The sequence below is a fragment of the Marmota marmota genome, unplaced genomic scaffold (assembly GCF_001458135.2).
Source record: "Marmota marmota marmota unplaced genomic scaffold, marMar, whole genome shotgun sequence".
NCBI lineage: Eukaryota > Metazoa > Chordata > Mammalia > Rodentia > Sciuridae > Marmota > Marmota marmota.
In genome coordinates, this window is record NW_026000174.1 from 43,242,527 (window position 1) to 43,258,214 (window position 15,688).

At 43.2% G+C, this 15,688-nt stretch overlaps 1 long non-coding RNA gene across 5 annotated transcripts in view; it reads left to right on the forward strand.

Moving 5' to 3' along the window:
• Window positions 1–98: 98 nt before the first annotated feature.
• The window catches only part of LOC125612090, a 41,683-nt gene continuing 26,093 nt past the window's right edge, over window positions 99–15,688 (forward strand). For 3 of the 5 annotated variants that reach the window (XR_007342392.1, XR_007342393.1, XR_007342394.1), the window contains exon 1: window positions 99–441. This is a non-coding gene — a long non-coding RNA (uncharacterized LOC125612090). The remainder of the gene's footprint in view (window positions 442–15,688) is intronic. The other 2 variants (XR_007342395.1, XR_007342391.1) reach the window with 2 other exon arrangements.

Genomic DNA, 15,688 nt, shown 5'->3' on the forward strand with positions numbered 1-15,688 from the left:
GGCCGTGCGTGGCTGGCGGGTGTGGAGTGGAAAGTGGAGGGAGGGAGGGAAGGGGGGAGCCCGCCAGGCTGTCGGGTTGCGGAGAGCCCCCGGGTGCTGGGCGCTGCCTTGAACTCCTTACCCCAGCTGCCTGGCTGCCCCCAGCTTCCCAAAGCTCAAATAAGAGGGGCCGGCGCCGGGAGAGGAGGAGGAGTCAAGGAGGCTTGGCCGCTCCATTCACACAGCAACCCAAGCCTGGCCAGGCAGCGCGCGCTGCTCCTTGGGGGCGCCCTTGCAGCGGGGGCGGGGGCGGGCCTGGAGAAGCGTCTGTTTCAGAGGCACTCTCTCCTATTCTACCCTCCACGCGCTCCAAACTGGCCTATATGGCGCAACCCTCCCCCTACCTCCCCTACTGGGCTTTCGAGAGTGTGGGCGCCCCGCGGCACTGGCAAGTTCCTCCAGGTAAGCTACGAGTCTCCTCGGCATCTGAAAGCTGTAGGAGTACAGATGGGTTGTTAATCTGAGAGGGCGGGTTGGAGGGAGGAGCAGGTGGGCTCCAAGAGGGCGGGAACTTAAAGAGCACCGAGAACTCTCAGGGGTTCAGAGGCGGAAACCTTTTCTTTGCATCCGAGAGTCCAGCTCTTGTTTCTAGAGTCCTACAGGTTACTGGGAAGGGCCCGGTCCCTATGAGTTCCAGAGATCGGGACTACAGATGAAAATACCCCAGGTAGATAACCAGCGCGAGCCGCATTGGTTACGACAAGACTACTAGTAGTCTAGTAGTTGGTTGCTTGGTGAGGTTTGAGCCCAGCGGAAGACGGTTGCCGACTACCTAAAATCCATGTCAGAAGCACTTAGTTTCCCTTTCTGGGGAGTATTTATTTCTTATACGGTTAAACCGGGAAAACAGTGGCTAGTTTGAAGAAGGGGCGGGGGGACTCCTTGGGGGAAACGCCCAGTGCCTGCGCTCTTTTCCGGCTGGAGCATCCTGGCGCCCAGTTGAGGGAGGAAGGGAAATGGGAAGGGTTTGGGCACCAAGCCGATGGGGAGAGGGTGGCTCCTGGAGCTGCTCTTCCAAACACTGCTTCTGCTCCTGATCCCGGGGAAGCCGTTCTAGGTGCACAGTGATTAACCAGAAGTTGCAAGCCAGTTAGGCCGATGGGAAATAGGGCAGGGAGAGACTCCATTGGCCCAAGGCCGGTGGCACTGTTCGCACCATTCGGATTTCGGAGCTCGGAATTCGTGGTTTCGCTCCACCTAGCAGCTGGTTGGGATCCTCGCGCCTTAGAGCAGGTGCTGAGGGGTAGGTTTGGTTTTAGTTCTTCTAAAGTAGTCAAAATCTGTTGGGAATCAACACATAAGCAAGGAGAAGGGGATCCCGGAGTGAAGTGAGCGAGGAAACGCCCAGGAACGCCAGGAGTCAGCGGCGATGGCGCAGCCTGGAACCGACAGGCGTGCCCGGCGGGAAGCGGCCGATCGCAGTCAGGCCTCCCGCATCAGGCGGGTCAGAATGGGGCTCACAGCTTTCCAGACAACCCTACGTGAAGCAACAATGGAAGCAGACGCAGTTTAACAACAAAGCATTTCGACGACCTTAATTTACTGTCCATTTGTTACACTAAGGTTTTAACTTGCACGGTGTAAACACAACCGCTGTAAATTCTGGCTGTGGATCCGAAGTATGTGCGGGCTCAGGAAGTCCGTGTGCGCGATTCCTCTTCCTCTTGGGTTACGCATCCCCTAGGCACAAGAGACCCTGAGGGCAAAAGTTGGGAACGTGAGCTATCAAGCTTGCTCTCCCTTCCACTTTCGCAGAGGTGGACACCTTTCTGCGCTACAAATGGTGTTTGATTTTGTTTACTTTGCTTCCTCTTTACTAAGATTTTCTTTTGCGCGTGCTCTCTCCCGCTTCCTCTCCCCTCTCTCTCCCTCCCTCGCCTTCCCCTTCCCTTCCCTTTCCTTTTCCCAAATAAAGCTCTTGAGGCCAGCTCCTTCCCCCTTCATTCTGCCACCTCTTATCCCTCCTTCTCCATTCTAAACCTGTAGAGGGGTTCTAAGCAGGGCCACATGCGTTTGGGTCTTTTTGGTAGAGACAGACCTTGGAGACAAAACTTCTCAAGCCAAGTTGCCTCTGGAATGCTCCAGATCCCTGTCTCTCCCTTTTATCTTCCCCACCTCTTATTTCTACTTCGAAGTCGTTTTTTTTTTCCCCTCCCTTGACTACGCTACGACTCAAGCACTGTGAGAAGAAGAGCTTTTGATGAAAAGCCAGAGTTCCAGTTCCAAAGGAAAAGACCAAGATTTTCTCTCTTACTTTCCTTTGCAAGTTTTTTTTTTTTTTTTTTGGTAGGGGGGGACGGGGAGTGAAAAAATGTAGAGAGTCTGGCTTGAATACGAGGTCATGTGATTTTGGATCCCAGGTAGGGCGGAGAGACTTAAATCTCTACCTCTGTATTAAAAAAAAAATAAGTTTTGGCCAGGGGGTGAGTTGGGGTTAGATGGGGCACAGAGGTGGGTGGGAAGAAGGAGCACCCAGCAACTTGGGAATCTTCTGTCTTTGCCACTTGTTTTCTCGGAATTCTTGAAGGGAAATGGAGGAAATGCCAGCCCCATTTCCACACCAAGGTGTTCCTTGCCCTGAATTCTCAGTGTGAAGCTGTGGGAGGAGTTCCATGCAGCTCCCTGGACAGAGAAAATTGCCAGTAGCTGCCCCCAAAACGGCTTCTGAACATTCATTACCCAGCCCTTATGCCCCGGAGCCCAGGCATCCATAAGCCAGGGTTGAAGAACCCACAAATCTCTGGGGTCACCGGGCACCCATGCCTCCCATCTCATCTCCCTTCCCTGTGTAAGGTTCTTCATGGGAGTCCCACGGTTATCCCAGTAGATATACTGGCTTAGGCTCCCTGAGCTGGGTGTGGAGGAGCAAACAGGGCGATGCACCTTTCACCCATCCTGCACCTCCTTCAGCTGATGAGGCCCTCCCGGGATCCCAGGGAAAAGAAGGTTGCAGAGAATTGGATGCTCTCTGCTCCTATCAGCGCAGGAACCTACGACAAAGAGGATCCCTGTCTGGATTCCCGATGGCAAAGCTGAAATTTAAACTCCATGTTCTACAGAGAAGGAAAGACCCAGAAAGGCAAACTGTGGAGCACAGAGGTTAAGAGTAAGGGGTAAATGCCTTGAGAATGGAATCTCAACTTTGCTAGGCAGCCAATAGCTGTGTGACCCTAGATGAGTTCTGTAGCCTTTCTGAGCCTCAGTTTCCTCTTCCGTCAAAGAGAGAGTGTGATAGTAGCGCCAACCTCGTGGGGTTGTCCTGTAGATTAGGAGGGTAGTGTTGACTTATTTACTTGATAAACTACGATTTTTGCTACCATTAGTGCTCAAGGGCACGTAGCAAGGTGGTGGTAAAGCTACCTTTAAAAACCTACGTAGGTCTTTGAATGTCCAGGTCATCCAGCAATGGCTTCAACCATCACTCCTCTGCCTCTCTAGAACTAGGGAAATGAGGAAAAACTGGCGATACCCTGGAAGCCCAGGTGGCTTTAGTACTTTGGCATAATGCATGCGTTCCGGCCTAGAAGGTGCATAAGTATTGCAAGATGAAAAAGCAATCGCAACTAGGTGGGAGGAGGTAGTGAGGACCTCAACCCCCCACTTTTACTCCGGCACTGTTAACTGCCTATGACCTAGCACCGAGCCGGGCAGCTGCAGCCACGGCCCCAGGGACCAACGCGCACGCCGCCGGGGCCGCGCTCTGGCGGTCACCCGGCGGCTGCTGACAACTGAATAAACACTCCGAAGCACTGCGATCTGTCAAGGGCTGGGGCCGCCAGCCAGTGCCCTGGGCCGCAGATCGGCGTGAAGAGTGGCCCGACCTCCCGGCCGCGCGTCGCCTGAGAGGAACGGGGCTCTCTCGATTAGCTGCACTCTGGCCGGCTCCGGGACCCCTTAAGCGCTGGGAGAACAGCTCAACCGCTGCTCCTCCCCTCCCAGCCAACTCCAGCTCTTCGGAATCTGCCCACGCTGGGCTGCTGCATAGGCACTTCAGTTGGTTTCCAGCCCAACGCCGCAGCAAAAATCACAGCTTCATTTCTAAAATTAAAATAGATTTCAAAGCAAAAGAGGGGATTTTGTGGCATAGCCCACCCCCGGGCTTTCTCTGTTAATTTAAAAAATACATCGATCTCTGATCAGTCTTCAAACTCTCTCTCTGACCCGGTTTAGGCGCCCACAATCATTGAGCACTGCCCTGGTGCACGGTGCAAAAAAATTCCCCTCTCCCCCAGCTCTCTGTGCCAGGAGCCGTCCGGGTTACCCCTGGCAGTTCTGATGCCACCAAGAGATGGTCCCTGAGCTCCCCAAGAGTCCCCAGTGAAAGGATTCCTCAGTGCTGCCTCTATTATTATACCGTAAATCTTTTTAAATTCTGGAACTAATTATATAGAGGATATGTCTCAATTTGTTCTGCATTAATGCCACAGTGGGGATAGAGGCCAGGCCGTGGCCAGAGCAGATACGTAGGCCCATGAAATTGATGAACTGAGAGTTGCTTCCAGTCCTGAGTGCACCATCTGGAATTCCAGTCTGAGGTTACAATTAGAACTCCTGACCCCAGATTCAACTTTGCAAGCAGGGGGAAAATGGGGGAAAGAAAGAAAGAAAAAAAAAAAAAAGAGAGAGAGAGAAACAAAACAAAATTTATTATGTACCTGTTAAAAACAAAAAATATCTCACACAATCTTAAAGTGTTTCCATCTTAGAAAAATCTTTTCAAGTATTTCTTTTGTGTTTTTTAACCTATAAAAAAAGAGATGATGGAATATATTTTATAAACTGAATTTTATCTTACTCCTTTTCACTCTCCCAACTGCAGTTTAATAGTCAGATTTCCCTGAGCATTGGATTTAAGTATATAGGACCCAAATATTCCTCAGTAAATTATTTTGCTAACTACTTTGTCACTTTTGTGATTTCACATTTGAGAAATAGGTTAATTACAGAAATCTACCTAAATCTGGGAACTTTCCTCCCCTCACCCTTTTTGACTGCTAATACAGTTTAACTATAATCAGAGATTTTGTGTTCTCAATCTATTGGGCCAATTGCTTCTTCGTTTTTTTTTTGTTGTTGTTGTTGTTTGTTTGTTTGTTTTGATTTTTGTTTTTTGTTGTTGGTGGTGGTGGTGGTTGTTTTTTGTTTGTTTGTTTGTTTGTTGTTGTTGTTGTCTTGTTTTTTTGTTTTTGTAACACGCTTCTTTACTTTCTTCTCACTTTAACCCGGTAAAGAAACCCGCAAACCTTAGGGAGAAGGTCCCTAAGGACCAGGCAGTACAGTGGAATCTGTTAAATTTATTAGCATAAATGCTTAGACAAAATGAGATATAAATCATCCAGATGTATTAAGCCAGATAGTAACCCATTGAAGTCAACCCCTTTTGAGAATCCTGATGTATAAATGTTAATATAAAACTAGGTATCAGTATTGTCTTTCAAACTGAATGTATATTCTAAGAATATCCAAAGATAGAGTTAGAAATAAGGGAGGGCCAGAGGGATATTCTTTAGAGTAATTTGTTACCATTGTAGGTGGCTCCGAAAGTATGACAGGAAGGGAAAACAGTTTGCATTTGGAGTCTTTATTTAGGAGCATTTTTTTTTTAAGAAAAATAATACAGGATATATGTGATGGGCAGCAAAAGAACTGGGGGGAAAAAAGAGATTGATAGTAGGCAAACGACAATGCTTTCTGTAGAATCCATTTTCTCCCTAAAGTCAGTTCAGCACCACAGCGATCTAGTTAGAAAAGGCAGAGGCTCTTAACACAGATAACGGATTAACCATTAGTGAAGAGCCACCTGGGCCTCTGTCTGAACCCGGATATGCAGCTGTTCAGCAGGAGAAGGATGTGTGTTCGGTGGAGGTAGATGAGGAGGAAAGTACTGGGGGAGTGAGGAAGGGGAATTGACGGAATTCCTGGCAAGGGTTTACCAAGAGGAAAATCAGACAAAATATTTAAGGAGCAATTGCTCCTAAAGCTCATAATCGTGGATCTCTGTAAATCTTGGCAAAACAGGGCATTCTTAGCAGTTTGGATTGTTCTCTAGCTTTCTTTTTCTTTTTTTAAATCAACCTGTCACCAGAAAAAGGAATCCCCACCCCCATTTTTTTTTTTAACAAGAGCATCCTTGTTCTTTTCTGTGGCATGTATTAATTCACCATGCATAGAACATTTGTGGGCACATCCCATGTGGCAGCATTGTAGTAACGACTGTGAATACTACTCCAGCCTGCTCTCAGGGAGCTTTCATTCTAGTAGGATCGCAATCAATTATAAGGAAACACATTACATACTTTCAGATAGTCACAATTGCTATATAGGAACAAGGGATCAGTTCCTGAGGAGGAGATGGGGTGGGAAGCTACATAGAGCCCTTACTTCTTTTCATTTTCTATCACATTGCCCTGTTTTAATGCATTTCGTAAGTATTCCACCCTCCTGCCCAGATCCAAGATGGGTTTGAAGTATTTGGAATGCTTGGTATGGATAAATATCTGCCTATGAAATGGGACACTTTAGAATCAGCAAGGCAACTGTTTAGATAGAGCTGAGTTAAAATCACCACTACCAGCTGAATGACTGAAAGTTATTTAACCCTGGAAAAACTGAGTTTTATCCTCTTCAAGGTAAAAGTAACACCACCTATTCAAAGTTGTGAGAACTCAGTAGGTTAAGGTATGTGAAATTCTTAGCCCATAAGAAGCAATGGCACTCCCCTGTAATCCTAGCTACTTAGGAAGCTGAGGCAGGAAGATCTCAAGTTTGAGGCCAGCATGGGGAATTTAGACCCTGTCTCAAAATAAAAAATAAAAGGACTGGGGATCTAGCTTAGTGGTAAATATCACCTAGGTTTGATCCCCAGTACTAAAAGAAACAAGCTTAGGATTGCTTTGTTCCTTACAGTATGTTTCAGGTGTGGAGACCCGTCCAGAAACAAAGATTCCTGGGTTAGGTATAAAAATTCCTGGGTTCAAGTCCCACCTCCGCCAGTGTCTGCCCTTGTGGAAATAAGGAATTGAAGGAATTGTGATTCCGTCAGTGACCTTATCTGTAAAATAAGGTGATAATTTTAAAACATGTAGTGAAGCATCTGGAAGTGATTTAAAAATGGTAAAGTGCTAGGCAATGCTGAGGACCATCATGACATGCTCTGCATGCAAAAATGTGGAAAGGAGGATGCCTCTGGATAGCATGAGAGCCATTGTTCTTGCTGCCTTGTTTCTTCATTTGCAAGTTGACATAGTGAGTTTCTCATAGGGTGAGAAATAAATGAGACCATATATATAAGTTTTCAGAACAACACCTACCTTAGAGTGTGTGTTAGTGTCACTGTTACTATAATTGTGAGCCTTCTCTGGCCACCTTCTTAGGCTCATGGCTTAGAATTTTTACACTGATATCTTCTTACTGTAGAAGTGCAGCCAAGTATGAAGAACAGGTTTTGGAATCAGATGTCCAGGATTTAAAGTCCCTCTGTGCTGCTTTTTTCTATATTATTTTGGATGATTTCTTTATTCTATCTGAACCTTAATTTTAATTTTCTTAATTGTGAAAAGGGGCTAAAGATACCTTCACTTCAGAGTTATTTTGAGAACACATTAAAACAACATGTGTTCTGTGCTTATGTGGTGCCTGGCATGTAGTAGAAAATCAGTAACTGGAGGTTATTAAACTTTCAGTTTATTTAATCAAACAATATCAACCTTGATTTCAAAAACCAGATCAGCCAACAAAAGCCCAAATTACAGCATGATTCTTACTATAAATGCAGAAATTGATTTTTATCTTCTTTTGGGCTTACCCATGCCACACTGAAATCTCTTGTATATATGTAGAATTCTTCAGTCAAGGCACTGACAGTGAGTTTTCTGACTTTTGATTATGAGCCCTTTAGGTTAAAATTTTGAATCTCATTTATTTTCAGTGGAGGTTTTTGCAGAACTTCCAGCATATATAGAAGATTTTGGTAATCCCATGTTTTTCAAAATAAGCAGGAAATTGTTTTCAGCCAATAGAGAAAAAAGCAGTTTGACCCTCTTCCTGGAGTTACCACATAACATTTATTAATAGCTGTGTAAACAGACTTGAACGTAGTATCAGCTTGCTGTTCAAGATATTACAAAAGTTTATGAGAAGTTGCTTAGGAAAAACAAGATAGAGTCATTAGAAATCTGATACTAGTCATTAGTACATTTATTCCAAGTCTCCATAAATCACAAACAATGAAACTTCTATTGTGATCACTGTTCCACATCTAAAGGACCCTCCCCTTTGATAGAAGTTAAATACATTTTGAAAAGCCTAATTTTTTTTCCTCTATCAATACTGAGGCTAATTACAAAATTCCCAGGGTATAATAAATATTAAATTCTAATCAACACTAGTGACACAAAATAAATTAGAAGCATATAACTTAACGTTGATTCCCTATGTAGAGCACATGTTTATCTTTAATTATTCCCCACCTGGGAATGGAATAAATATTATTAGTTATGTTGATTGTTTATACTTGGAGGTACCACATTTTAATTTTTCCTAGGACAGTCTCAGTTTAAGCTGCTATCCCAACTTAATTATTGTTAATAGTGAGACGAAAAGATTGAATTGGAATTCAAAGGTTGAAAATAATTACTGTAATTGAGCGCACGACTTACTTAGTTCTGTGCTTCTTGACAGCCAAGTTAAAAAGGGCAAATAACACTTGTTACGTATCTCTGATTTTGTAATAGAAGAGAGAAACCCGGTTTTTCAGAAAAGAAAACTTTTCTGGTGTTAAGCTCTAAGAGGAACTTATCACACAGGCTTTTCTGTAGGGTCATCAGACAATGGTGGGTGACTTTAACAATGATGATTCAGAAGACACAGAGACATTCACTGATGGTGGTTTCTCATTTCAACCCAATGGACACAGCATTAAGATTATAGCTCTGTAAACTCTTTCTAAGGGGAGACAAGCAATAACACAGCCCCTTTTTATAGTTTCCGGGATGATCTGACCTGATTCAAATGAACCTGATTTGTTAATTTTAATAGAAATTCCCTACTGGTAATTTTTAAAAAGCATCTTCTATTCATTAATCATCAAATAACTTTGAATATAAACCAAACAGAGCTAAGGAACAGATCCTTAGTTCTCTAGAATCTGTGGATTGAGGAGAGTTGGAGAGCAGAGGTTCTCAACTGAGGGCATTTGCTTCCTAAGGGACATCTGGCATTGTCTAGTGACTTGTAGACTCGGGGTGCTAACTTCTATACTGGGGAGAGGTCAGGAATGCCACTGAACACTGTATAACGCACAAGGCAGAATAAAGAACTATCCAGTCTAAAATGTCAGCAGTGCTGAGGTTGAGAAAGCTACCCTAGGAGACTCAGAAGAAAGATGGAGACATCAATTTCTAGCTAGGGTAAAAAGAAAACCTCTCATGGAGGAGGGGGCCTTGGGCTAGATCTGCCCCACCTCAATGGAGCTGGAGGCTGTCTCTCCCCCAAGAAATGCCGGGGAAAGAAACAGGGGGGTGAGAAGAGGCCAGCCATGTGGTTGGGATGTAGTCCACAAAGGGAATTGTGGATAAACTAGTTTAACTAGAAAAGAAGGCTAATCCACATGGAGCAATAAGAGAAAAAGCCAGAGAGTACATGTAAATTTAGGGCAAAGAGTTTTTGTCCTGATGTTGTGCTCCAAGATCTCTAAATTTTGCGAGCATATTTTAAAACCACACAAATCAAAGATAGCATAAACTTTTATGTTCCCAAAGATCGTCTTTCAAATACCAGCTTGTTGGGTATATATGGATATGCACATAGTTGGCTTCCTCTTCCCCACATCATTTTTTACCCCTTACACAATGGGGATTCATCAGAACTCAGTGTTATATCACATTAAATTTAAAAATGGGTGCCTACTTTAAAATATAACCTATCAAGGCACAGAAAATTCTGACCCACTGCTGGTAATTATACAATGCTGTAGGAATCTCCATTAAGAAATATTATTCTGACCTAGTTCTCTGTGTCATGCTGCAGATTGTCCTTCTCTTGAGTCATGGAACGCTTTGTGAGGAAGGACTACAAAGCCGAGTCCCTCGATATTAGCCATCTCACCCCTCAGAGTTCAGCCAGGAGTGGGACAAAACCCTCGTCACCGTGTCGACATGTTTACTTCTGGCGTAGGAAAACATCCCTATTGCCCAATTCAGCTTCCCAGTCCATTCACTTGCCTGGAGACATATATTTTATGTTTTCCTTTGATGATTTACAAATAAATTAGCATGATTCACTAAGGTCTGCCAACATATATGTATTACTGGGGAAATCTGAGATGTTGAAAAATGATCATAATTTATCGCTTCCCAATACTTTCTTCTTAAGAACCAAATAAATATCATCAGCCAGTTTATATACCTGACGTATTTATTGCCGTATTCCCGTGGAGCACTTCCCCGTTGTCGTGTGTTCTCACACATTGTTTTCACAAATTGTGTTTTGAAAGATGTTGAGGGAGATTCAGGCCAGAGAAGCAAGATGTTATCTTTTGGAAAGGATGGACCCGCTCTAATGGAAGAGGATAATCCATTCAGAGATTTGGAAAGCCAGTGTCCTCCGGTGGGTGTGATAAATCCACACGATCTGAATCCAGGATTTTGCACTGGGACCTTGAAGTCAGCATGAATAGTTTAGTCATGTTCCAAATAAACACAGTGTATGAGTATCATTGTTGGACAAGCTAATATTATTGGACATCTGTTAGGTCAAGTTTGCCATTTCCTTAAAGGCAACTGGATGCACCGAACACTGTTCTAATTGTGTCCATCACAAACGGATCTGAGATGGGTGTATAATGCCAAACCAGTTCCTTGATCATCTCTGAATTTGGGAATCCGATTTTAAAAAGAGTAAAATACACCTGCTCTTCTCAAGCGGCTCACATGCATAGAAGGCTCCAGAGAGATTTTGGTTCCCTTCTGAATTCCATCCTCTGAGCTGTTTTCAAAAGATGAGAATATAAGACAGCTGGCCTCCTTTGTTTTTAAAGAAATATTGTCCATGTCTTAAATAATCACGTGGGATGAGACAGGTCTAAGCATTACTCACTAAGAAGTTCTTCACCATCTCCCCCTCCTCTTCCCCCATCACACTTGGGATTGAACTCCTGGGCACTCTACCTCTGAGCCATATTCCCAGCCCTTTTGATTTTTTATTTTGAGACAGGGTCAAAAGTCACCCAGGCTGGCCCAGAACTTGTGATCCTTTTGCCTCAGCTTTCAGAGTAGCCAGGATTACAGGCAGGCACTGCCATGTTTGGCACTGTCCCCTTTTTCTAACTCGGACTGGCACCTTCTCAATCACTCAGTTGATACAAGATAGTTAAGATAATTTTTTGCCTGGTTAAATCATAAGTTTGCAATAGCAGACTTTCGAGAGCCTCTGGTCCTACATTTCTGTGTTCAGATAAAACATTAGGAGTTGTCCCAAATCACACACCTAGTCAGGGGCAGGGTGCTCCCCAAGGCCTGGCCTATGGGAAATAAGAGTTTGCTTTCTACAACATCATTCGTTTCCTAATATCTGTGTTCATTTTTCTTTTTCTTTTCTTTCTTTCTTTTTTTTTTTTCCTTTGGTACAGGCGGTTGAACTCAACCACTGAGCTATATCCCAAGCCCTATTCTATTTTTGTATTTTATTTAGAGACAGGGTCTCACTGAGTTGCTTAACACCTTGCTATTACTGAGGCTGTCTTTGAACTTTTGATCCTCCTGTCTCAGCTCTCCAGTTGCTAGGATTACAGGTGTGCACCTACCTCAGTGCCTTCTATAGCAACCTAACCGGGGTTACACAATCCTGGCACTCAGATTGCTTACAGTCTGGCTACACTAGAATTTGGTCATAAATGAGGCAGGATGTGGAACTTGTGCAAGAAGTATCCATGAAACAACCCTGACTTCAAATATTCTTTTCAGTTGTTCTCTGTGGTATTAAGGGAAACTAAACCCACTTTCATTAAGTTTCACCGAGAGGGCCTCTGTTGGGCATGTAAATAATTAGCTAATCTCAATATTGTTAAAATGGGGAAAGCACCATTGTACTTCACCAGGACACAACCTGTAAAGATACCTAACATGCTGACAGCGTCTTCTTGCTTGACTTAGTCAATGATGACTGGTAGTTTAGCAACCAGGATGCCTGAAGGGGGAGCTCTTCAGGTTTGGAATTAAATTGGAGTGACTGGCCAATCAAACCCCAAAGGACGGTCTTTTAAAGCTGCATTTAGTAGCATAGTTAGAGGAAGATAACCAAAAGCCACAAAGTGATTTTTAATCCCCTCCATCTTGTACTCTTGTTGCCTATTTGATGTTGATAAAATCCTGACAGCATTTATGGGGTGGGGTTCCATAGAGTGTTACACAATGTGCAAAACCTCACAGATATTTACCAAAGATCACATTCCAAGATGCAAAACAAAATGCAGGAAAAAAAGAATTTCTCCCAATTTGATTCCTGAAGGACCTGAAAATCACTTCAAACATGTCCAATAAGGGCATTAAAAATAATTATCCCAGGGAATAATCACTCCCTTGGTTATTTTAATGTATTTTTGTCTACAAGCAAGAGCCATTTTCTAAACCTCTGCCTTGGCTTACTTTGAAAGGTCTCTAGAACAAAAGTACTTGGGTGACCCCAGGATTACTGGGCATCTGTAACCAAGGACATGGATAAGGCTGAGAAAGATAAAACTGACACTGCACTTTTTGATGTCAGATCCAAAATATTGTATAATTAAAACAATATAGTGCTGAACCTTAAAAAAGAAGAAATAATCCTATCAGGAAAATTAGTGGACATATTTAAGAAAATGTTAGGTAAGATTTTTTTTTAAAAAAAAAGCATATTATAAAATCACTCTTAAATTGCCCAGATGGCTCCATGGAGTGACTTCTTCATGTTATTAGAATGTACGCTGCTCCTCCTCCCCTTCTTTCACAATGTTATAATTATCCATCACTTATTGAGTGTCTAGTTTCCCTCATTCCTTCTCTCAGCCACTATTTCAATTAGTTAACTATCACCATGTCTTAAATGAGGAAGTTGAATCTGGGAAGATTGAATTGACCCCTTTAACCATGTAGTATACAGTGTAGACACAACAGCAATCATGGGGCTGGATAGTATAGCTTTAGAATTCCAGAAGGAAGTGAATTGGAGATTACTAAATGTTGGGGATCCACTTTGGAATAAACCCTTGACATAACTTAAATCTAAGCGTCCAACCTACTATCCAGCCGGATCATGCCAAGATCCAAAGACCAAAGAGAAATTAAACTGCATTGGCACAAAATAGTTCTACCACACAATGTCAACTAAAGTTGGACCCACCCATTTCCTGTTTGTATCAAATTCTAGCAGACCCTGTGCTGGGTCCTTCAAATTATTTTGTTGTTGTTAAGTATAGTAGATAGCAGTGCACTGTGTGGGAGTTACAAAAAGAATTTGCTATTTCAAGGTGATTTTTCCTCCCTCAGAATCATTCTTCTCTCTCCAAAATTGAATTTTCATGGGCTGGATTTGAACAGAGAAGGGGTGGAATTATGAGCACACCAATATTTTATCTGAATAAAGTAAGAAGTGGCTCCACTAAACATCCACTCCGGTTTTGAACAAGCTCTCAAAAAATCGCATAGCTGGGCTGGGGATGTGGCTCAGTGGTACAACGCTCACCTCACACGTGAGAGGCCCTGGGTTTAATCCTCAGCACCACATAAAGATAAACAAATAAAATAAAGGTATTGTGTCCATCTACAACTAAAAAATATATATATTTTTTTAAATTGCAAAGCTAACCCATATCTGAAGAAAATATACCCCTATAAACCTAGAGGCTTCTGAGTATGTACAGATACAAGCAAATGAGCATGTGCATGCACGTGTGCATACTCACACACACATCCAAATCATGGGAGTTGTGTTGTATGTTGCTGAAATCTCCATCCTTTCCTTACCTACCCTTAACAGGAAACTTGCTTCTGTTCTTCCCTTTCACAGTGACCTCTCATTTATTGAGTTGGGGCTTCTCACTCTCATACTCCTTCAATATCCCCATCCTGAGGTCTTGAGTTAGTGGAATATTACAAATAAAATAAAAGAAACTGGCATTTTACACATATGCTAGAAGACAGAATTCCATCTGAGGTCGACTTTCTGGGATTTCTTATGTATCCCGTAAGAGAGAGGGGTTCTGTACCCCAGGGAGAGTCAGTGTTCAAAAGCTGAACCAACTCTACCGAAGTACTTTAGACAGCCATGGATCTTAGGTATTTGGGATCACAGCTTTTCTGAGAAATGTGTCTTGGTTCCATTTACACTTTTTTCTTTGGCAAAGAGCACAATAATCACAAATTAAGGTCTGTGTGCAGAGCTACGAATCAGCTGCTAGAAGACTCTCTGCCCTGCCTGCTAGGGTTCACCCCAGAAAGCAAGAGCAGCGCTCTCAACCCAGGATACACAAATAAAACTTTAGGGCTTCATTCGGGTCAGTTGGTCCCTTTGTAGAGCAGGCAGCTCTTAGGATCTAGCAATAGCACAAGGAAAATAATAATAGTAAGTGATCAGCACTTCTTACATGTTTTCTTAGCCAATTTCAAATTGTCTTTACAGATATTCTGGGCCAACAGTTATAAAACATCCCCTTTTTATGAGGCATGGAAAGTTGGTCATTTGTTCAAAGTCCCACAGCTAGAAAATGGCAAAGCTCCGGAGGATGTAAATCTAAAGCCTTTGATCCTAACTACCACACTGCCTTAGAGAAATGAGAGAAGCCATCGACTGGTCATCCATACATCGGTGTGGGTCAAGGTCCGGCAAGAAATAAGACATACTAAAGACACACTCAAATACACCAATCTAGGAACATTTAACATGGGGCCCATTTAAAAAAATATAGGTAGAAGCCAACAGGGTTGGTGGAGTCCGCTGGCTCCAGCCACTGCAGGAAGCCTGTCACCATCCCAGTGGCTTAGAGAGGGAACAAGAGGAGGGAGTGGCTCTCAGAACCCAAACAGAGGAACCCAAGTTGCTGAAGAGAGTAGAGAGGTCGATCTTAGAGGAAACCAACCTTCTGGAAGGAATATGGTCAACTTAAGCTGATTTGACAGAGGAGGAAGCCAGGGAACAAATAGAATACCTCATTTTTCTTTCTCCCTACAATCTCTGCCAGTATTTCCCATTGGCCAAACCCTACTGGAAGTGGAAGACCAGGGAACCCACTGATGCAATCCATGTCTGTGAGCTTCCCAGGGTCTAGAGAGGGATATGAGAAGAATGGACTTGGAGGGGCTTCGTGTGTCTGAAAATGACTTTATGCTAGCTTCTTATTGATTGGTATTTACCTGGTTTTATAGTGATAGATTGGAAATAATTTTCCTTTGAATTTTGAAGACATTGTTCTTTACTTTTTAGCTTCTAGAATTGCTTATGAGAAATTCAAGCCATTCTGAGTATTAAGCCCCTATACGAAACTGGCATTTTTCTCTTTGGAAGTTGATAGAGTCTTCTATTCAGGAGTCCCCTCAACTGTCCAATTCCCAATTATCCTTGCTCAAAGTATTCACCTATTTAATGTTTGGAGAAATCACTTTTACCTTAAGCAGCATTT